We start from the raw sequence: 14,965 nt of genomic DNA, 5'->3' as shown, positions 1-14,965 counted from the left end.
TATTTTTGGGAACTCTGCTGAACTCTGCAACGTGTTTAAGGTTTTCCTCCACACGTTTGACACACCTATGACAACATATGACACAAGCTACCTGAAAAAAAAACTATTTTCCTCTATTACCAGGTAAGGGCATTACAATCAGCAAATAGAACCCCTTTGGTTTTGCTATGGTTTAGCTGATGATTATCAGCTTGTGGCAACACAGAGGCTGGCTTTTTCACTGGTGACACCAGTGTTCTGGACCTCCCATCCTGCTGAACTGCTAGAGGTCCCATTGGTAATGGCATTTTGCCAGCTCTTGAAGACACACCTGTTTAGGCAGGTATCTCTCTAAGGTATCTTTCTGAGGTATCTTTCCCAGTAGTGATGTATGGAAGTGAGAGCTGGACCATAAAGAAGGCTGATCGCTGAAGAATTGATGCTTTTGAATTATGGTGCTGGAGGAGACTCTTGAGAGTCCCATGGACTGCAAGAAGATCAAACCTAGCCATTCTGAAGGAAATCAGCCCTGAGTGCTCACTGGAAGGACAGATCCTGAAGCCGAGGCTCCAATACTTTGGCCACCTCATAAGAAGAGAAGACTCCCTGGAAAAGACCCTGATGTTGGGAAAGATGGAGGGCACAAGGAGAAAGGGACAGCAGAGGACGAGATGGTTGGACAGTGTTCTCGAAGCTACCAGCATGAGTTTGACCAAAGTGCGGGAGGCAGTGGAAGACAGGAGTGCCTGGCGTGCTCTGGTCCATGAGGTCACGAAGAGTCGGACACAACTAAATGACTAAACAGCAACAACAACTCTCTGAATAAGAACTTCCTGGTCGGACACGTGGCCTATGCAAAAGTGATACTGATAAGAAATGGTTCGTTTAGGCCGTTCCTAATGATGTCTTCATCATCCCATGGACTGAAAACAATGGACAGCTCCAGTTCTTGATAGGAATTTGTAACGGTTGTCCCCAACCTCCGTTTCTGTTCTGGAGAAAGTTTCTGCAGTATGTCCTGTGCCTCACCCTCTAGTTCTCAGTTCCTTGGAATCTACATTTTGCTGTTGTTTTGATGCCCTCTTTCTTTTGCCCGCTGCTGCTGATGCAATTCTACTCTATTCAGGGAGAAAGAATAAGAACCAGCCAGAAACTTTCGCACAAGATACGAGAGGGCCATCTGTGTGAAACTGTTCCTTTCACATCTCATTATCTCTCCAGCAAAAATAAAAAAGTAAAGCGCCATCATATCTTTTGTTGTCCCTCGACAATACTGTCTCTCCCTTTCTGTTCACACATGTCTGTTATCACAAAAGAGAGATCCGATCACTCCAAGGAGTCACTAACTTTATAATTGGTGCTGGCAAGAACCTAACCTTAACCCATGCATATTATTTGCCAGAATGCTGCCAGGGTTATGCAACAGCTGGTGGACTCACAAGGGGAAGATAGTAGGCAAGATAAGAGCCTGTTCAGAAATATTGCAGTAATACACAAACCTGCATCAATGCAAATGTGCAATTGGTCCTATCTGAAGATTGTATCAGGAATATTTTAATGTCTAATGTTTTACAATTTTTTATGTGTTGTAAGCCACCCAGAGTGGCTGGAGACACCCAGCCAGAAGTGGCGCTGTGGGTTAAACCACAGAGCCTAGGACTTGCCGATCAGAAGGTCGGCGGTTTGAATCCCCGCGACGGGGTGAGCTCCCGTTGTTCGGTCTCTGCTCCTGCCAACCTAGCAGTTCGAAAGCATGTCAAAGTGCAAGTAGATAAATAGTACCGCTCCGGTGGGAAGGTAAACTGCGTTTCCGTGCCCTGCTCTGGTTCGCTAGAAGCAGTTTAGTCATGCTGGCCACATGACCTGTATGCTGGCTTCCTCGGCCTATAGAGTGAGATGAGCGCTGCAACCCCAGAGTCGGCCATGACTGGACCTAATGGTCAGGGGTCTCTTTACCCTTTACCTTTAAGCCACCCAGAGTGGCTGGGGAAACCCAGCCAGAAAGGCAGGGTGTAAATAATGAAGTTGTTGTTGTTTGTTGTTGTTGTTGTTGTTGTTGTTGTTGTTGCTATTTAATACAAATAAAAAGGTTCTAGTTTGGAGCATCATATTGCAAGCTTATGTTCTATGCTTATGCAAAATGGACCTAGCAATCAATGCTTTTGTGTAACTTGATAGCTGAAGGCATTTGATGAGTAACAACAGCAACAATTTTATTATTTACATCATTCCCAGCTGGCTGGATTGCCACAGCCACTCTGGGTGACTTCTGATGGTTGGCGACTACTATGCAGAATGCTAGAATTTGTATGGGTGAATGTTCTGCATGCCTGAATGAGTCGTTGCCAATTAAAATCACCATATATCATTGGAAAGAATAGCGTTTCAGGTGGTGGAAGGTTATTAATAATGATAGGAATGACAGCTGGGATGCTGAAGATGATGGTGATGATGTAAAAAGGTAAAGGTAAAGGTACCCCTGCCCGTACGGGCCAGCCTTGCCAGACTCTAGGGTTGTGCGCTCATCTCACTCTATAGGCTGGGAGCCAGTGCTGCCCGCAGACACTTCCGGGTCACGTGGCCAGTGTGACAAGCTGCATCTGGCGAGCCAGCGCAGCACACGGAACGCCGTTTACCTTCCCGCTGGTAAGCGGTCCCTATTTATCTACTTGCACCCGGGGGTGCTTTCGAACTGCTAGGTTGGCAGGCACTGGGACCGAACGACGGGAGCGCACCCCACCGCAGGGATTCGAACCACCGACCATGCGATCAGCAAGTCCTAGGCACTGAGGTTTTACCCAGAGCGCCACCCGCGTCCCTGCACTGTTGCAAGCCTGCACTGTTTGATTTGTGAATGACAACGAGGCTACCAATGGCTACCAGCCATGATGGCTATGTGCTGCCTTAATGGCTGAAGGCAGAAATGCTTTTGAATACCAGCTTATGGAAACTGGAAGAGGGGAGTGTGTGCTTGTGCTTGGATCTTGCTTGCAGGCTTCCCACAGGCATCTGGTTGGCCACTGTGCGAACAGAATGCTGGACCAGATGGTCCATTGATCTGATCCAGAAGGCTCTTTGTATGGTCTGATGTTCTTAACTTGCTTCGGCAGTAAACAAGTGATGTAGATGTGTATATGGAATAGCTTACATGCTCTGAGGCAAAGCCTTGAAATGGTTTCCATAATGAATTCTGGGATGGGGACCGGGCTTTGGGGCAGAGATTTGACTTGTTGTTTATGTGAAGCTTTAGGTAGAGTGATATTAACTACCTCCATCATGAAGTAGAGTGTGTGAAGGTGTATGTTCACGAGTGTTGATAAAAAGATCTTGGCCAATAGCTTGCTTATTTATTTAGAAGAGCTTTGGGAGACATTGCAGGAGTTAGGCCTCTTCTTCATCTAAGCTCCCAAAAGAATTTACTTAAGGACAAATCCACTTCTCTCTCTCTCTCTCTCTCTCTCTCTCTCTCTCTCTCTCTCTCTGTGTGTGTGTGTGTGTGTGTGTGAGAGAGAGAGAGAGAGAGAGAGAGAGAGCATGTACTTTCTCATTGGATTAGATTCTCCCCCACAACACCTGCCCTGATCCTGCTAATTCTGCACACACACACAATCTGATGCTATTTGCATTATTTAAAACACTGCATATTAAATGCAAACACGCATTTAAGGTCATGTCTTGTTGGGCCTTCATTCTGCCTCAAAAGGTAAATATCTTCCCTAATACAGTGAAATAACACAGCCCCTGCTCCTTGTAAAGCAGCTGCAAAGCCACCCTGAGTTCTCCTTGGGTGATCTCAGCTCTCCCCCACCTCTCTAAAGCAAGCTTCCATATTTTGCCTTGCCCAAGTAACATTTCGCAGCTATATGCTAAACCTCATTGTTTATAATATTTATTAAATTTTAGTTTAACAAGAAAATACATAGGTAATAACACAATCTTTTCCAAAATCCACATTTCATATTCATCTTTGGACTTCCTCACAACCCTTGTTCCTGCTTTCTAAGCTCATAAATTTTACCAGCAAATTATTAACTTGGTTTAATTCATATAATGTAATTTTTCAATATTAATATCTCAAATTTTAAAATTTAACATACTCTTATTTACACTTAATTATAAAATGTTACTTATCCAAAATTTATCTTTTCATCTTCCAATTAAATTTAAATTTGTATTCTTTATAACTAGTTTGTTGAAGCCATGTTTTTGCTAATCTTACATCTTTCTTAACAATCATACAATTTACAATATTTTTGTAGATAGTCCTTGAATTTCTTCCAATCTTCCTCCAGCAGTTCTTCTCCCAGGTCTCGGATTCTGCCCGTCATCTCTGCCAATTCCATATAGTCCATCAGTTGCATCTGCCATTCTTCCAGTGTGGGTAATTCTTGAGTTTTCCAGCTTTTAGCGATGAGTATCCTTGCTGCTGTTGTAGCGTACATAAAAAAGGTTCGATCTTTCTTTTGCACTTGAATAGAGGCACTTGAATAGAAGTCCTGGGATATGATCAAATATTCTTTTAGGAAAGAAGAAATGCAAACTATAAAGAGTTATGATAGGAAGGTGAAAAGTTCTTCACTGCTAAATGTGTATGTGTGTTTATATATAGTGTTCATTTTTTTGCTTCTGGGTGATTTATTCTGTTGCTGCTTGTTCTCAACTTGCAAAGGAGTCCAAGTGAATAAAAAATGAGCAGCTATGGAAAACAAAGCTGAGGAATCAGGGAGATTGCTTTGGATGCTGGATGTGATGGAAAAGAGCAGAGTTATAGAATCATAGAATCATAGAATCATAGAGTTTGAAGAGACCACAAGGGCCATCGAGTCCAACCCCCTGCCAAGCAGGAAACACCATCAGAGCACTCCTGACATATGGTTGTCAAGCCTCTGCTTAAAGACCTCCAAAGAAGGAGACTCCACCACACTCCTTGGCAGCAAATTCCACTGTCAAACAGCTCTTACTGTCAGGAAGTTCTTCCTAATGTTTAGGTGGAATCTTCTTTCTTGTAGTTAGGAGCCATTGCTCCGTGTCCGCTTCTCTGGAGCAGCAGAAAACAACCTTTCTCCCTCCTCTATGTGACATCCTTTTATATATTTCAACATGGCTATCATATCACCCCTTAACCTCCTCTTCTCCAGGCTAAACATGCCCAGCTCCCTTAGCCGTTCCTCATAAGTTATCGTTTCCAGGCCTTTGACCATTTTGGTTGCCCTCCTCTGGACACATTCCAGTTTGTCAGTGTCCTTCTTGAACTGTGGTGCCCAGAACTGGACACAGTACTCCAGGTGAGATCTGACCAGAGCAGAATACAGTGGCACTATTACTTCCCTTGATCTAGATGCTATACTCCTATTGATGCAGCCCAGAATTGCATTGGCTTTTTTAGCTGCCGCATCACACTGTTGGCTCATGTCAAGTTTGTGGTCAACCAAGACTCCTAGATCCTTTTCACATGTACAGCTCTCAAGCCAGGTATCACCCATCTTGTATTTGTGCCTCTCATTTTTTTTTTTTTTTTTTTTGCCCAAGTGCAATACTTTACATTTCTCCCTGTTAAAATTCATCTTGTTTGTTTTGGCCCAGTTCTCTAATCTGTCAAGGTCGTTTTGAAGTGTGATCCTGTCCTCTGGGGTGTTAGCCACCCCTCCCAGTTTGGTGTCATCTGCAAATTTGATCAGGATGCCCTTGTGTCCATCATCCAAGTCGTTGATAAAGATGTTGAATAAGACCGGGCCCAAGACAGAACCCTGTGGCACCCCACTAGTCATTCTTCTCCAGGATGAAGAGGACCCATTGATGAGCACCCTTTGGGTTCGGTCAGTCAGCCAGTTACAAATCCACTGAGTGGTAGCATAGTCAAGTCCACATTTTACCAGCTTCTTTACAAGAATATCATGGGGCACCTTGTCAAATGCCTTGCTGAAATCAAGGTAGGCTACATCCACTGCATTCCCTTCATCTACCAGGCTTGTAATTCTGTCAAAAAACGAGATCAGGTTAGTCTGACATGACTTATTTTTCAGAAATCCATGCTGACTATTGGTGATCACAGTATTCCTTTCTAGGTGCTCACAGACTGTTTGCTTAATGATCTGCTCCAGAATCTTCCCTGGTATTGATGTCAGACTGACTGGGCGGTAATTATTTGGGTCCTCTCTTTCCCCCTTTTTGAAAATAGGGACAACATTTGCCCTCCTCCGGTCTGCCGGGACTTCGCCTGTTCTCCAGGAATTCTCAAAGATGACTGCCAGTGGTTCTGAGATCACATCTGCCAGTTCTTTTAATACTCTTGGATGCAGTTCATCTGGCCCTGGAGACTTGAATACATCTAAACTAGCCAAGTATTCTTGTACTATCTCCTTAGTTATTCTGGGCTGTGTTTCCTCTGCTGAATCATTTGCTCCAAATTCTTCAGGTCGGGCATTGTTTTCTTTATCGGAGAAGACTGAGGCAAAGAAGGCATTGAGGAGTTCAGCCCTTTCTGTGTCCCCTGTTTGCATTTCACCAGCTTCTCCTCTGAGTGACCCCACTGTTTCTTTGTTCTTCCTTTTGCTACGAACATACCCATAAAAGCCTTTTTTGTTGCTTTTAACCTCTCTAGCAAGCCTGAGTTCATTCTGCGCTTTAGCTTTTCTGACTTTGTGTCTACACGTGCTGGCTATTTGTTTGAATTCCTCTTTGGTGGTTTCCCCCCTTTTCCATTTTTTGTACACATCCTTTTTTAATCTTAACTCAGTTAAAAGTTCTTTAGATAGCTACCTTGGCTTCTTTAGGCACCTTCCATGTTTCCGTCTCATTGGTATTGCCTGAAGTTGTGCTTTTACTATCTCCCTCTTAACAAACTCCCAGCCATCATGAACTCCCTTTCCTTTTAGTATTATTGTCCATGGGATCTCACCCAGCACTTCCCTAAGTTTTATGAAGTTGGCTTTCTTAAAGTCAAGAAATTGAGTCCTAGTATGCTTGTTCTCAGTAATATAATGGTCCTCTGAGCAACCTCTTTAATAGGTTACTCTGCAATCCTATACGTTCTACTCCCAGTCCAATACACCCCTGGGGTGCATACTGCAGGTGTGAAGGAAGAGAGTAGAGAGATGTTTCTCACAATACTACAACTTGGGGGTGATCCAATGAAGCTCAGTTTTGGAAGAATCAGGACCCAGAAGGTAGAGCTCAGGAGGTACCCTGTCTGAAAATGAGATCTAGTACCAGTCAATGTAAAACTGAGCTAGATGGACCAATAATCTTGATTTAGTATAAGGCAGTTTTCTATGTCACTGACCTTCTTTCACAAGATCACCATAGACAATCAGACTATCGGTCCTGTTGTGTATCCACAGCAGTGACCAGAGGATGAATGACCACCGGGAGGAGCTCAAAAAGAAGAAATGCCATGGTGCATCTCAGTGCCAGATTTATGTATAAGCTAAACTAGCTATAGTTTAGGGGCCCCCTCTCTTGGCCCCCCCCAAAAAAAAATAAAGAAAAAATATTGATGTACATTTCCAAAATATAAGATAAAAAACAAATAAAACAAGACCTACATGCAGCAACAGTGTTTTGGTTTGTGTTGTGTAGGCTCCTATTTTGTTAGGTGCAAATGGCTTTAGATATCTATGAGGTCCATAAATTACCATACAGCATAAATTCAACACACAAAAAACAGTGACAATTTGTTGTTGAGAAAGGACAGCTGGACATATAAAGGGCTCCATTACCTCCAGTAGCTTAGGGCCTCATCAAACCTAAATCCGGCCCTGGTGCACAACTAGAAGCCTTCATCTGCCCCAGCTGCAAACTGGGGCAACTCTTAGCCCTATTTTGGTATTTGTGGGGTGGGATTCATAGTGGGCTGACTGCAGTCAGAACCACGGTGGAGATGAAGTCCTACTCATTTGATGCCATGGTCCCACTCTGGCTGTCCTCTCCTGCAAGTTAGGTTACATATGTGAAAGCACGCACATGGCCAGACAGCATCACATACATTGGGAAAGGTGGGAGAATGAGAGGAAATTATCCTTTCCCTGTCCATAAATTCTGTCCACTAGTGTGGTTGGAACACACCCCAAATGGCTAAAGCCCTTGAAGTGTGAAAAGGCAATTGCAATGGGACTTTAAGCTTGCAGTGCAAAAGCAATTATTTTGTAGTGCTAGGAGCATTTGGTCTGGTGGTAGCCAAAGCCTTCAGCAAACTGTAATGACATAGGAAGTTGGGTGTGCTCATGCACTGACGCTTGGTGTGAAGATAGAAGTGTTATAAATACACAAGGGCATCCCTCCCTATCCTTGTTTGTGGGAGGTTGGAGGGGATGCAACATCTATAATGCAGCCCATCATATCTGAGTGCCTTGATGACATGTGATACCAATTGCAAATCTACATCTTTTTAAAAATGTACATTTCGAAGCAAACCCTCTGCACAGAGAGGGTGGTGACTCTTTTAGTTCTTATGCTCTTACAGTTGTTTTAACTGTGTGTCTTTGTTGGTTTTTAGCTCTTATCTGTTTTAATTATTAGTTTTTTATCCACCCATTATCTGTGTTTAATCTTGTATTTTATTCGGATGTTTTATGTCTGTTTCCTTGTCCTCATTTGCCCTAACAATTATCGGTCAAAAAATCCTAACTGCTATTTTATCTATATGTTTTTTTTAAATCCTGGTCTGTGACCGTAATAAAGTTCATTGTGAGAGGGTGGTGTGGAGTGGTGGAGAGTTAGTCCATCACAAACTGTGCCTGCTTGCCTTTCGCTATGGCTGGAAGACCAAACCAGGTAAGATCCTGAAGATCTCCCATCTCTATATATTTGTTATTTCTGTAGATTTATACCCTGCCTTCAGTCAAATAATGTGGAGAGCAGCTTACATAAAATATTTTTAAAAAACAAAACATGTTTGTTCCCCAGTGACTGGGGAAACGCAGACAGATGTGTGGGTTGTAAATAATAAAAATAGTAGTAGTAGTAGTATGACAAGAAAACAGCATTGAAGCAGACAAGACAGAATAAAACAGATAATCAAAAGTCTAGAAATTAGCTTTACTTTGCTTTTAAAAGCACTTTGAATGGGGTTAACAATAGGGGAGTGAGATAGTATGAGCTGTAGCCTGCACCTTGTAAGGGAAGGTAGGGGAGTAAATTAGTTCATTTATTCCCTCCATATTTTTCACCATGGGGAGGCCTGTTGCTCAGCAGTGGAGCATCAGATTTACCTGCGGAAGGTCCCAGGTTCAGTCCCCAACATCTCAAGGCAAGGTTATGGGAGACCGCTGTTGAAACCCTGGGGAGCCACTGGCAGTCAGTGTTCACAGTATCAAGCTACATAGATGGACCAGGGGTCTGACAGCATGAAGCATCATCATCCTTTGTTTCCACCACTGCCACCAGGTGAACATCTTTAATTTTCCTGGTAGCCATCACAAAAACAGACCTTCCTTCCTTAGGGTTTGGTTGCCTCCTGTAGACTTCCTGTCTTAGCTAAATCCACCCCTTTTAGCTTAGAACTCCCATTTCTTGAAAGTAGAAGTGTGGTTGAGTTATAACATTGTTTATGACCACCCAGTACTGTAAATAGATGCTGCTGCACTTCATTTTTCCATTTAGCTCTTAATGGTTTATAATAAATTCCTTCCTTTTCTTGTTTGGGAGGGTTCACACATACACACACAGTGGTATATCTACCTTGCATGTAAAAGGTTCTCCAGGAAGGGCTGGGGGAGACCCCTGCCTGAAGCCCTACAGCTGCTTTCAGTCTGTGTAGACAGTCCTGGGCTAGATGGACCAATAGTCTAACTCAGTATGTGACAGTTTCTTATGGCCCTATGATGGGATGCTTTTGCGATTTAACAGCCTCTTCTCAGAGTGACATGACTATGATCTTCCTAATATCAACGTCCTCCAGCTCTTCAGATTAAAGGCATCTGCCTTGGGTGTTTATAAGCCCATTTGTGACATTATGAGCAATCCCCATGACAACCACTTTTGATGTCACAAGGCCTCACATTGTCCCTGCCTCATTGGAACGTGAAGCAGAAAATGGGCAACAGTAATGACAGCAGCTGCTTGAAGGAGGTGGTGCTAAAACCAACCCTCAAGAAACCCTCCCTGGATTTGGAAAATCTAAGTAACTACTGGCCAGTTGCTAATCTCTCCTTCTTGGACAAGTTTCTTGAGTGGGTGGTTGTGGACCAGATCCACATGCTCTTGGAGGAAACTGATTTTCTACATATATTTCAGTCGGGGTTTAAGCCTGGTTTTGGCACAGAAACTGCTTCGGTCTCCCTCTGTCAGGAGAGATACAGGGGAAATGTGTCCCTGTTAATTCTCCTTGACTTCTCAGTGGCTTTCTGCACCATCAACCATGTTATCCTTCTGAAGCAGCTGTCCAAGTTAGGGGCTGGTAGCACTGTTTGGTGGTGGTTCCAGTCCTACTTGGAATAATCATTTCCACAGTGTCATACCAAGACATGGTCTTGCCAAGTGAGGCAAACCAAGTTAGTGTACCAGTGCCTATGACAGAAGTAGCTAACTTTTCCGTTGTGGTCCAGAGCCACAACCCTCACAGGCACTTGCCCCTGAGTAGACAAAGGCCTCCCACAGTATCTCACTGGTCCACCTGGGCCAGGAGAAGACTAGGCCAAATGCCATAGAGGAGGAATGACCATCTTCAGGCCATAGAATCCTAGTTATCCACAAGGAGGCAGAACTGGGAGAGGAGGTCTGGGGAAAGAGACTCAAAAACATTCAGTCTCATCTCAACCTTTGGTACAGCAAGTTGATCATTTGGAGCTGTCCATAGTTCTGCAACTGCTACCTTCTTTTGGGATTTGGTGTCAGACCAGAACATGACAGCACTTACATAAAAGCAACCAGAGATTTTGTTTATTATATGAAGCAGTCTAAAAGTGCCACCTAGCCAAATGATTTGTGCAGAAGACCCATATCCTTCCTGTTCTTGTAAGCATCTATAGATCTCTTACATGCTGGACTAGATGGGTCCAGTAGGGCAGTTCTTACATCCTTAAAATTTACTTAAGGGTGGCTTGAGGAAGTATGAGAGATGCCTCAGTTAGAACTGATGATTCACACCACTCAGATTTCTCAGAAAGCTTTCTTTCCTGCCACTGAACTCTTATTATTCTCTTTAGTTCCAAGGGAAATCTGCACATTATTTCTTTCCCTTTCATTTCCCATTTTGTGCTTCCTTTCACCCCCTGGCTGCTTTGATGTTGGCTCAACAGTGAATTTCTCGTTCAGCTCATTGCCGTAAGAGCTGTTGTAAAGAAGAAGAGGTGTGTTTGCTAGTTTCTTTAGCCCAGAGTTTCTCAAACTTCACATACTCCAAATTAAAACTAGAGGCATACTTTGACAGTTGAGTAAAAGGTCGACTCTTCAGAATGCGGACGAGAAAAGAATTAACCACTTCCTGCATGTCGCAGTTCTGAGTGTTCCCCTTGAGTTTAAGGAGCCAAATCCAGCAATCAAATCCAGCCGGGATGCAATGGGAATTCTTCCCAGAGAGCAGGAATGCTTACAGCTTTTCTGCACCAGGAGTGTTTGAGTAATCAAATCAAATCAAATCTATTCCACAGAGGTGGCAGAACTAAGCGCACCACCTCCACTGAGGCTGATTGGAAGAAATTAGGGACAGAGGAATGAATCATACATAGACACAGCAAGACAGCGTCTCCTGGGGATACATGCTTTGGGCTTATATGAGCCTTTAATACAGAGGCAGGGAATCTTAGGCTAGGGGCTAAATATGCCCCCCCCCAGGCCTATCCATCAGGCTCTCATGAGTCTTTCTCATCACCCTTCTCCACTTCCACAGCCCCTCACTGGACTGTTCTGCACCTTCCTGACGTTTACTTGCCTTACTGAAATATGTCTTTGGACCATGTCTTGCATGTTTGGACGGAATGATGTTTGCACGATGTGGGTGTAAACCTCTGACTTGTGTGTGGCTGTAATTGTAAGATTCACATCCTTTGCACCTCCCACTTTTACCTCTGGTCCTGCCTACTGTGTGGCTCACAGAAGATTCACCCCAGGGCTAAAATGATTTTTTGGTGGGTGGTGTTGGAACACGCCTGGGGGGCACACGCAGCCTTCAGAATGAGACAAACCTCTCTGGGCGTCTTCCTTATGAAGTGCAGCTCGGGATGTCCATAAATCTTCAGTTCCAGAATGCTTCCAGCGACACATATCAGGAAACTATGTGCATGCTCAATCAGCAGAGTTAGCAGAAACGAACTGGAGCATTGGTGTGTGCATTCTAAGTGTTTATTAAGCAATATATACAGCACAAAGCAATCATGGTGTTTCTCCTCCTCAGAGAGAGAGAGACAAAGTAAAGTACAACTGTACAATAGAGCTGAAGAGAGAAGACGGGCTTCCATTCTCACACTTTCCAAGCCTAGAAAGTAAACACAGACATGTGATGTAACAATCACACATCCAGCAACGGAGGAGTGAAATGCTAACAGGTGGTTGTGTCCCTAGATTGCTGATGCCTCTCTCTTGTTTTGACTGTGCAAGGATCCACACTCAGAGAATGGATTCGCAATCAGCATATAGGATAGAGGAATATTTCAAATTTATTAATAAGGCAACCAAATTCAGGGTGTAGCCAAACATAAGCAAATGAAAAGTATACATAAGAATCAGACATAACAATGAAAACCTGGCCTGTACAATAAATAAAACATACATAAAACACAGAATCTTAAATCTTGAGGGAGAACACATGAACTCGTCTAAGTTGAGCTGCCTTCACTATGAATTTGGCTATATTAAACATTGCAGACCTGTCCGAATCAAACAACAGATAAAGTAATATGAAAAGAAGGGCTTATGAAAAGCAATGACAGTCCTCTTATTATCTAACTCAATATGCGTTTCACCCATCTTCACCCATCTGACTCTTCCCCCCTTCGCTTTTTCCTGAGCTCGATATAAGTGGCTTGTTGAGCATGAAGAGCCTTTCAACATCGGTAATGCAGTATTTTGGAGAGGAAAAAAAATCTGAACATGGCTGGCATGGAAGAGATGCCTGGATTCCCAGACTGCAGGGGCAGAGCTTCATGCTCTAGTACCGGGGGCAGAGAGCAGGTGGGGACATGGCTGGCGCACGTCTCGGGGGCATGACACGCCACCCGCAGGGGCGGGGCGTGCTGCCTGCGGGGGCATGGCGCCCAGCATGGGGGGGCAGCCACGATGGCACCCCACCGGGATCGTGGTGCCAGGGGCAGTGTGCTCCCCCGCCCCCCCCCCCCCTCTTCCTTCACCAGTGCCAAACTGCACAGAGCATGGCATCTTGTGGACATCCAAACATGACTCCTGTGCTTCAACATGCTAGTCCTTTAATTATTACACGTGCTAATATTTTCAAAGGTTCCAGCTGGCAACTTCAGGTATGCCAGTGATTGACAGCTGGCCAATATCCCATTTTGCTCAGGATATGTTGCTTCTAGTGCATTTGATACACCTCCAAATCCATATAGTTCATGGGGTCATTTTTACCCAGCCACAATTACTCCTCAGCCGTCACAGTGGTGGACGGGGTTTGTGACCCGGCGTGGGCTTCCCGAGTCCCACAGACACCCCCCTCGCTGCCTGGCCATCGCTCCGCCACCTTTCTGGCTGGCCAATCGGCAGCTGCCTGGGGGTAGGGTGAGCGCCAGGAAGGACAGGATCCTGCCGGCCACCTTCTCAGTTGGTTTTCTGGAGCTTCACCCACCCACCCATCCCTTTAATTTTAATGTGGTTTTATTGCAGGCTAACCTTTTCCTTCCTAGGTCCACCTTCCCCATAGCAATTGGGGATTTTGCCTTCCCCATAACAATTGTCACAACTTTGGCGGTTTTAGGCCTTGGACAGTATTCTATAGTCTATCTTCGGAATGAGGGGTAGCATTATTATGCACCCCCATGTGGCGGCATTTTCAGAGCCTCTTAAAGACTTGATTGCGGGAGTCACTGACCCTGAGCAGCGGCGGAAGGTCAAACTCCCTACATAGGTGAAGTGGGGCCCCTGCTGTGTAAATTCACTTTTTGCAGTCTCCCCCACAACATCTGTCTGCCCTGTGCATCTTCAGACCCAACCAGGGGCTGAGAGGTATGCCGTCCAATGCCTAAGCCAAGGTTTTCTACATCTGAAATCAATTAAATTGTGGCCTAATTTAATCCCAGATGTCAGAAGAAGAGTTTGGATTTGGATTTGATATCCCGCCTTTCACTCCCTTTAAGGGGTCTCAAAGCGGCTAACATTCTCCTTTCCCTTCCTCCCCTACAACAAACACTCTGTGAGGTGAGTGGGGCTGAGAGACTTCAGAGAAGTGTGCCTGGCCCAAGGTCACCAAGGTCAGGGAACTGCCATCAGCTCAGAGGCGGGAAGTGGAAGGGCAGTTGGGTTACAGGGAGCCGCCAAAAATCTTGAGAAGCAGTTTGTCCTCCGGGGAGAAGCGAAGTCACGCCTCCAGTGGGAAAGGGGTGCAGGGCTCGGAGGATGGAGGGGAGAACCTCAGCGCCAAACCTGAGCAAAGCGGGGGGGGAGACAGGTCCCCCTTTGCTCATGCCCTCTCTGCGCAGTAAGCTCATGCGCAGAGATGGGAGGCGTAGGATGGGGGTCAAAAAACTGCTCTGCTGGGGAAAGTTTAAGGATCACCCACTCCCAGATTCTGCTAGCGACTGAGCAGACATGGATTTGAGTCGGTCTGCATTGTGAACGTTTTGGACAAATAATAAAGCCTTGAAAAGACCAACGGGGAGTCTTGCCTGTTTGCTCTCGAGCAGCCACGCCCGCAATCATAACACCATACATCTCTGTGTTGTGTCTCCTTATTTACGGGGCTGGCTTCTAGGGCCTGGGGGTTAGTGCATGGGCTCGCAAATACCTCTCATTGTATTTACGGTAAAGGTAAAGGTACCCCTGCCCGTACGGGCCAGTCTTGACAGACTCTGGGGTTGTGCGCCCATCTCACTTAAGAGGC

The sequence above is a fragment of the Podarcis cretensis genome (assembly GCF_951804945.1).
Source record: "Podarcis cretensis genome assembly, chromosome: 6".
Taxonomy (NCBI): Eukaryota; Metazoa; Chordata; class Lepidosauria; order Squamata; family Lacertidae; genus Podarcis; species Podarcis cretensis.
This window is presented reverse-complemented; position numbering follows the sequence as displayed.